Source organism: Echinops telfairi, unplaced genomic scaffold (assembly GCF_000313985.2).
Source record: "Echinops telfairi isolate 266 unplaced genomic scaffold, ASM31398v2 ScPeMD7_7420;HRSCAF=8458, whole genome shotgun sequence".
NCBI lineage: Eukaryota > Metazoa > Chordata > Mammalia > Afrosoricida > Tenrecidae > Echinops > Echinops telfairi.
This window is the reverse complement of record NW_022111320.1, coordinates 22,459,782-22,468,821: the sequence shown is the minus strand read 5'-3', so window position 1 is coordinate 22,468,821 and position 9,040 is coordinate 22,459,782.

The following is a 9,040-nucleotide window of genomic DNA, read 5'->3' as shown; positions in this document are numbered from 1 at the left end:
TAAGAAGTGAATAAAGCACTCTAAAAATTAGAAAAATAACATGAAGTTCTATTATTATACACATGATAGATATGCATAATTTTGTATGTTTTTATAACATTTCTAAAAATACCTAGTCATTATTTAATTTATACATTAACTAAATTTATTTATTAGCATAAACACAGAAAGCCTAAAACATGAAGGAAATCATAGAAAATGGGAGGATAGAATAAAATCCAAAACATTATAAGCATTTTAATGTAATAATAGAGAATAATAAGCAAAGAGATAATTAAAGAGAACAGAAATGTGTAATTTTATAGATTTAGTAAAAGTATGTCTTTCTATGTTTATAAAATATAATGAATGTCACAGGAGTGCTATGGCACAGTGAGTTTAACAGTGCACTTCTAACAGAATGGTAGATAGTTCAAAGCACCAGCTGCACCAGCGGCTATCTGCTCCCATAATGATTCACAGCCCCACAAATCCTCAGGAGCAGTTCTCTCCTCCCAAGCCTATAGAGTTGCTATGAGTTAGAATCTACTCAATGGCAATGGATGGGTTTTAATGAGTGCAATACATAGTATAATTAAAATTGATTCATGCCTAGTAAGAGAAGCACATGCACATATGCACACAAAACACCAACACTTACAACCACAACTTTAAGGCATGCTAAAGTCAGATACTAAGAATGATACAGTAGATTCACAAAAGCAAAAATAAAGATTAAAAGAGTGGAATTATATCCCTAAGATGATGAGAAAAAATTGCCAAAGTCATATTTTATATTCTTTAAAATTATTATTCAAGTGTATGTAGTAAATAAAAATAGTTTCAAATCAAAAGTGACATGTGCACATGTGGCTTTCTTTTTCTTTATTAGCTATTGTAATTTAGGTCAAATTCATGTATGTACATATCTGTAAAATTCTTAAACAATATGTTGGAAATAAAATTCAGCAATGCACCAAAATATGTAATATTGTAAATTTAATGTTGTATGACCAATTTCAGTTTATCACATAAATAGAAAACTGTAATATTAGAGAGTAATCAAAAAATTATGTTCAGATGGTACTAGTCCCTTTCTATTCAGTCATATATTTTGGGCCATATTCAAGATTATAAAATGTGGAAACTAAACAAGCTGTGAGGAGGAACCTAATCTGATTCCTAGCAAAGATAATTGCATATTATGTTTACACTTACAAATAAAAATATCTTGAACCATGTGTCATTATTTATTGCTTTATGACTATATTGCCACTAGCTTAGCAGTTTAAAGCAACATACATTTATTAACACTTCTGTGGAGAGGGATTCTTGGGACAGATGAACTTAGTTCTCTGTCTTAGGTTCTCTCGAGGTTACAATCAAGATGTTCGCCAAGGGCTACCACTGAATCTGAGGCTCAACTGAGGACAAATCTACATTCAAGCCTGTTTGTGTGCTGGTAGCAGGCAGTTCCTTCTGAGGTTCCTCAACTGAGGGCCTTCGTTTCTTGCTGGCTGTTTATTAGACGCCATCTTCGTCTCTCATCACTTGAACCTTCTCAAGATGGCAACCTGCTTTCTCAAAGCCCTTAAGGAAGAACCATTGGGCAAAATGGGTGATAATCATCTGTAACATTATCATGAAAATGATGATTCATCACCTTTGTCATGTTCCATTAATTAGGAATGAGAACATTTAGGATTAACTCAGAGAAAAACACACTGCCATCGAGTTGATTCTGACTCATAAAAACCCCATAGAACAGAGCAGAACTGCCCTTTGGATTTCCAAGGCAATGGATCTTGATAAGAGCAGAAACACCTATCTCTTTCCTGAGGAGTGATTGGTGGGTTTGAGCTGCTAATCTTGCAAATTAGCAGCCTGATGAGCAATCCTCGGTACGATCAGGACTCCTACCTTACACACACACAAAATTATTTGTTTAGTCAAGATATTTCATATAGAGAGAAAAAAAATAAAATTTCCTTTCTTTTTAACTTTTCTTTCTTCCCTTTTTATATATTTTGCTCTTTCTCATATTTTCTTCACATCTGCCTTGTGGTAGAACTGATTGTATTTATCCTTCTTAAGTTTCTCCTTAATTTGGAATACTTTCCATCTTAAATGAGGACTAATCATGGTTAGCTGTCCACATCACAGTACATATCAGATTTTTGGTGTCATTTTAACTAGATCATTTCACTAGGTACTTTGGAGTGATTGATGTTTTCTAATAATCAAACTATGATTTAAAGAGACAATGACATTAAAGATAAAAAAGAAGTCAGCTGAATTGGGAAAATAAGACTCTGGAGATATATCTAAATTGCTTGGGGCTTTAACTAATGCAATATAGTATTGAAAGAATGAAATTATATATTCAATTGAATGCAACTAACAGATTGACAATAAAATTCTCCTCTTGTACTTTAAGCCTGGGATGTCTCTATTGTACACCTGATCAATGAATTTTTTAGGAGAAGTGATCATTTATGTCTGTTCCATTGTCCCTAAGACAAGGCTAATTTCTTTCCAACAGCCAGTGCTCATTAATTTAGACAACTTTTTGAAAAGCCCAGCTAAATATTCAGAAATATAGTCCTTTTACATAAAAATCACTATACTCTGGAACTTTGAATATGCATAGTTATAAATGATAATTTCTGTGGTAATTTCATAATTTCATGTCAAATTGAAGATATATAAAAGTATGGGGTGGAATTTAGCCTACCAATCAAGGAGTTAGGACTGAGATATATAGCTCTCTGGAGATCAGCCTCTCTCTCTCTCTCTGCCTTCACCTTCCTGCTAGCTGGCCACCCAGAAAGCTACTGGAATCCTGCCATGTTTTCCACCCACCTTGGATCCACACGACTGCACACACTGGCCTGTGATCTTTTGTGGAATTGAGTTGGACATGGCTGGAATGTTTTCTTAATGTATAATTACTCCTTGATATAAAGTTCTTCCTTATGCATATATGAGTATCACAGGATTCCCCCCACCCACCTACTCAACCCAGTCTAACACAAGTTCTCTCCTATATTAAAGGAGAGAAGATGACTATCCATAGTTAAGTAAATGAGCTTCAAGATAAGCCAACAAAGAGTTGCTTAATTTGGACTTCAAAAGACCTGTTTTAAGAATTAAAAGAAGAAAACCAAGTGAAATAAAAAATAAAAACACATAAACCTGATGGAGTATTTCCATATTAACTTAGTTTCTTTTAAATTTTTTAGGATTATTAGTAATAACCACATGTTTTACAATTAGTTTATGTTAATTTAACTACACTATTGCTATTAATTTACTACAACCCAAGTTGTTCCCCAAGAAAGGGGCAGATAGATCTAAATTTTCTTAGGACTTATTAAATAGTTGCTGCTTCATAGGATATATTTCAGAGTATAAAGTATGAGAGGGTATACACACACACACAGAAAAAAAGGTCCACTATGCAAAGCTTTCGTAGTACTCATTTTTCCCGCTAAGTGAGCATTGAGCAAATCACTCCGAGTAGTGCACCAGTGGCATCTCCTGGGAAAGTTCTCTCTGCTCACAGTGATTTTTTTTGTAAAAGCAGTTTTGCTCAAATTTAGGGGAACAGCATACAGCTGTGAATTTTTGTTTCCTGCTTGGAAAAAATGCTGCAGAAACTGTTGTGATGTTGAACACAGGTTACAAAGACAGATCTCTGGGGAAACCACCACCCCGCAAAGAAATCAAAAAAACAAAACAGGTGAATGAGTGGTTTTCTCATTTCAAAAAAGGTGAAATGTCAGTTGATGATAAACCTCACTCTGAATGTCTGTTAACTTCCCGAACAGACGAAAATGCTGACTCATATTGCATTTGGAGTTCTTTCCAGCAGTTCAGACTGTTCATTGAGTTTTCTATTTAGAGGTTTCGAAAAGAGTACAAGAGTGGATGACAAAAAAGCTTGATTTGTGACAGATGGGGGACTGGTTTTGTCACCACAACAACTCACCTGCTCACAGCCATCTCAGTGAGCCAGTTTTAGACAAAAAACAACATGCCTCTCTTGCCCCATGCAACTTACTAACGTGACCTCATTCTGTGTGACTTCTTTTTGTTTCCACAAATGAAGAGGGACATGAAAGGACTGCTTTGAGGATGTATACGAGGTGTAGAAACAAACAAGAGAGGTTTGAAAAGTGTTCCCAAGAATGGAATCACAGATTTGACAAATGTATTAAGTGTAATGGAGATTACTTAGAAAGTGATGTTTGTTTTGTAAAAAAGAAAAAAAAAGGAAAAAAATGAATGCATAGGTTAGAAAAAAAAGTAAGTGTTTTTTTGGATGCCCCTTCATATGCAACAAACATCAGTAGTCTCCAATCTTAGGTTATGTTTCAGTTCACTGGTAGAACTGCCCAGCCTGCTCTCTAGTCTACATAGATACTCCAGAATAATTTCATAACATGTTGTCTAAGAAAACTTTCTGTCTTCTTCCAAGTTGATTTGAAGACTAACTATCTAGATTTGGGTAACATAATCATAAAGGTAATAGTAAAAACAAGATTCATTGTACATAGAGATGAAAGCTGAAGATCATAGAATATACAGATTTTAAAATAATACTTTATTGGGACAAAGACAAATTTATTTTGAATGATGGTGGAGGATGATCAATCCATTATCTTTCTAATCTTTTGTTCAGTGACAAGATGAAGCTATAATTTCAACTCTCTAGTCTATCTTTGTTCATAATTATTTTATTGTTTTCTGCTTTAATACCAAATCCAAACTTGTTTATATATTATATAGGATGTTGCACAATTTGGTACACGCATACCTCTTTTGCTTCCATTTCTAGCTTGTTCCCCATCACTTTTATCCTTATCCTTTTCATGGATATTCTGGCATTTTCCCAATTCCTTCATGCCATGTGTTCACATGGACAATTCCAAAAAAGGGCCTTTGCATGTACTTTTTCTTTACCAAAACATATCCTGAAAAACATTTGATTCAAAATCAAACAAATCTCTCTCTCTCCACATTTCCTTCCTTCTTTAATTAACTCTATTTAGTCAGTCTTGAATTCAACTTTTAGTTCCTAAAAGAATCCTTCACTGATTTTCCAGATGAGATTTAACCTCAACTTTATCTCAGAGCAATATATACCATTAATCTATTTCAATTAACATAATTAAAATTCTCTAGATTTACTGTTTCAGCAGGAAAAACTTATTAACAACTTGCAATATGCAGAGGACACAACCTTGCTTTCTGAAAATGAAGAGAACTTGAAACATTTAAGGTTGAATGTCAAAGTCTACAGCCGTGGGTATAAACTAAAGTTCACTGTAAAGAAGACAAAATTCTTCACAACTGGACCAGTAAAACAACATTATGCTCAACAAAGAAAATATTGATATTGTGGAGGATTTCATTACGCTAGGGTCTACAATCAACACCCTATAATAGTAACAGTCAAGAAATCAAATGACATATTGCATTGGACAAATCTATTGCAAAAACAATGTCTTTCAAGTGCTCATAAGCCAAGAAATCATTTTGAAGACTACAATGCACAAAGCCCAAGCCATGGTATGTCACCCACCTCCTTTCTGTGTGCAAACTGGACAATGAATAGTGGAGACTGAAGACGAATGGATGCATTGGACTTACAGTGCTGACAGAGAAGAATGGACGTCCAAGAAGAACAAACACGTCTGTTTGTTGGAAGAAGTCTAGCTAGAAAGCTCCTTAGAAGTGATGATAGACTCCTCTTGAGGTGCTTCGGACATGTTGGCATGAGAGACCAGACTCAAGAGGAGGAGGTCATACTCAGTAAAGTAGAAGGCCCGTGCCAGAGAACGACATCCAATGCAATGAATTGACACGCCTGCTGCTACTCTCACTGCCATAAGGTCAATGCTGACTCATAGCAACCACCTATAGGTTTCTGATACTGCAATTGTTTACCAGAGTAGCAAGTCTTTCTCTCCAGGACCTGCTGGTGGTTTCAAACTGCCAACCAAGTGGATCACAGACCAATGTGCAACCACTACAGCACCGGGGCTCCTCCCCTGCTACTACAATGAGCTCATAATGTGTTTTTGACGGTGCAGGACTGAGCAGTGCTTCTTTCTATTGTGCACAACCTCACCGAGTCACAACTGACACCAACATGCATGGCAACAGCAACAATGTTGTGAAAATATGATTGTTACCTATTTCATGAAATTCTAAGGTGTTCTAGCACTATGCTCAGTCAGTTTATCATTTGCTAGAGCACATCACATAGTAGGGGTTAAAATATTGTATTAATTAATCACATCTTTATCATAATGTTCTCTCCAACTGCTGTCATAAACTATGGATACTTACTAGGAGAATAATAATTGGGCAAAATCACGCTGTGGCATCTGTCCTGTGACAAAGCGGTTTCTATAATATTCAGGGGCATTTTAGACGGACTTAGAAACCACAAGGTCTTTGATTTACATAATGAAAATTATACTTTGCCTGATTAGTCTTTGTCATTGCTTAATGACCAAGAACAACATAAAAAAGACAGAGACTTCAATGTGGGAGGAATATTAGCACAATGCCGGTTTACACCACCCTCCTTAAAATTTTAACAAAATCTACCAATCTGAATTTAAAATATATCAGCGATATAAAACTTTAAGTAATATAATTTAATATATTTGATGATTGACTAAAGAAGTCCCTCATTGATTACTCCATAGGGAAAGACGCGATGGAAGGAAATGAATATGTGGTCCAAGTCCAGAAGAGCTGAATAACCTGTTCAGGGGAGAGGTAAGTGTGGAAAGGAGAGAGACAAGAAAAGTAAGAGAAGAAAAGATGTATATTCATGACCATAGATAAATACTAACTCCAAGGAGATAGGAAAACCCCCTGAAATTTGACATTTCTCCCCTATCTAAGAGAAATGCAGAGGCAAGCACATATAGCTATTTCTTAAAATTAATCATTCATAAAAATACATGGAAAGTTCTTTTTGAATAATTCTTTTCTAAACATGATTAACTGTTCCGTACACAACACTCTATTTCCTAACCTCTTCTTCCTTTGTTCTCACCATGTGGTTCATTGTAACTGAAAATGAGATAGAACAGAAGCCTTCAAACTAAAGTCCAAGGGTGAGCACTCACATAGATCAGAGATGACAACTGAATTCAATGCCAGAAAACTCAACCAAACAATTGTGTTGCTGTTTTAGGTAGAAGTATTTTACCAGTTATTGTCAAGTGATGCTAACTAATGGTGACCCCATGTGTGCCAGAGTAGAACTGCACTCCATAAAGCACAAAAATATCAAACTACAGCAACTGCCATCAAATGCCTGCTGACTCAGAGTGTTTTCCAGATGTAACTGTTTGTGGGACTAGAAACCCCCATCTTTCTCCCCCTTGACAGCGAGCTCCTAATCACCACACCAGCAGGGCTCACCGGCCTTTGCCCTCTTTCACTAGGATTACCACGCTTTCACAAGTAGATGACCAGACTTTTCCTTTAGAGTGCCTCTGAGTGGATTCAACCCTACAGACTTAATCAACTAAACATATACAATAGTTACACGACCCAAGAACTACAGAATGTTAGAGACTACAATATAATGCAACTGGCAACTGATAACATAATTAGAATTTAGAACAAAACTTGTTCGGTTTGAAAGATTCCAAGCGCTTGCTTGAGTAACTTGTGAATGGATGACAAAATCAAACTCCCAATCTTATACTTCAAAAAAGAAACAATAAAATATTTTCATATGAAACAAAAGTGCTTAAGTTCCATGAATAGACCATTACAGTCTTAAGCACTTTCATTATTAGAAAATAAAAGCAAAAATATTTTTCCAATCATGAAAAAAAATAAGCAAAGCAGAATAAAAGCAACCATACAAAAAGCATACAAAAACGAATGATTTAGGATATAAACACACTGCCCTAAAGTCATAGTTAAAAATAACCTTAATATGTAAATTCATATTACAATATGTAAAGACATATTGATGTACTTAAAATATAATAAATGTAGCTCTTAAAAACATTTTAAAACATGCAAATCATATATTAATTAAAAAGAAAGTATATAATGATATTTGAAAATGGGTACAAAATGCTAACTCATATTACAAAACCATATTCAAAGTAACAAACTTTGGATGAGATTTTGAAGAAAAATAGAAATAATATAATTAATTCCCCAAAGTTACTAAAATGCTTCAGAAAAAAATTTAGTTTTATTTGATTGTAAATCCTTAATAAAATAGAAATAAATGACTCATAAGATTTTCCTATCTCTCAACTAAAAACTTAAAGATTTTAGATACAGCCTAAAAAAAAAGATTAATATATAATAAGAATGATATACCAGAGAAGTGTAATAGTCATTTTTGGAGAAAAAGTTAAAAAGTGCTGAATATTCCTTACTCTTTGACCTAAAACAGTTGCTAGGTTAAAATGTTAAATATAATAAATAAATAACAAAGAAAACACAATGATTTACATTGCCCATCAGCGTAAAACATTCCTAATTGTGTCATGAAATGCAGAAAGAAAATAACTAAGGGTGTTTAAATAAATTTTAGAAAACATTTATAATAAAGATAGGTTTATATTTTTTTAAAAAGACAAACAAGAAATATTGCAATACTGTAAAACAAGTATTTCATAAGGAACCTTTCCAAATATTACAAAACAGACCCTATAGAACAAAAGTCAAAAAACAAACAGCACACTGGAAAAGAAGTACAGATGGCAAATGAGGACAAGAAAAATATACCACACTTCATTAGTAACTAACTGCAAATAAAATTATTAGATGCATTTTCATATGCAAATATATTTCATATTTGAAAAGATTAAAAGTATATCCATATTTAAATAAACCAATTGAAGGGGACTTTTTTTAAATTCTGGGGAATCATGAATGTAAACTTGGTATTAGATTATAATAAAGAATTATTAACTTTATCAATTTTGACAGTGATATTGTGGTTTACTAAAGAAATGCCCCTAATGTTGTAAATACAAACTGAAACCTTAAGGGAAGTCATAGC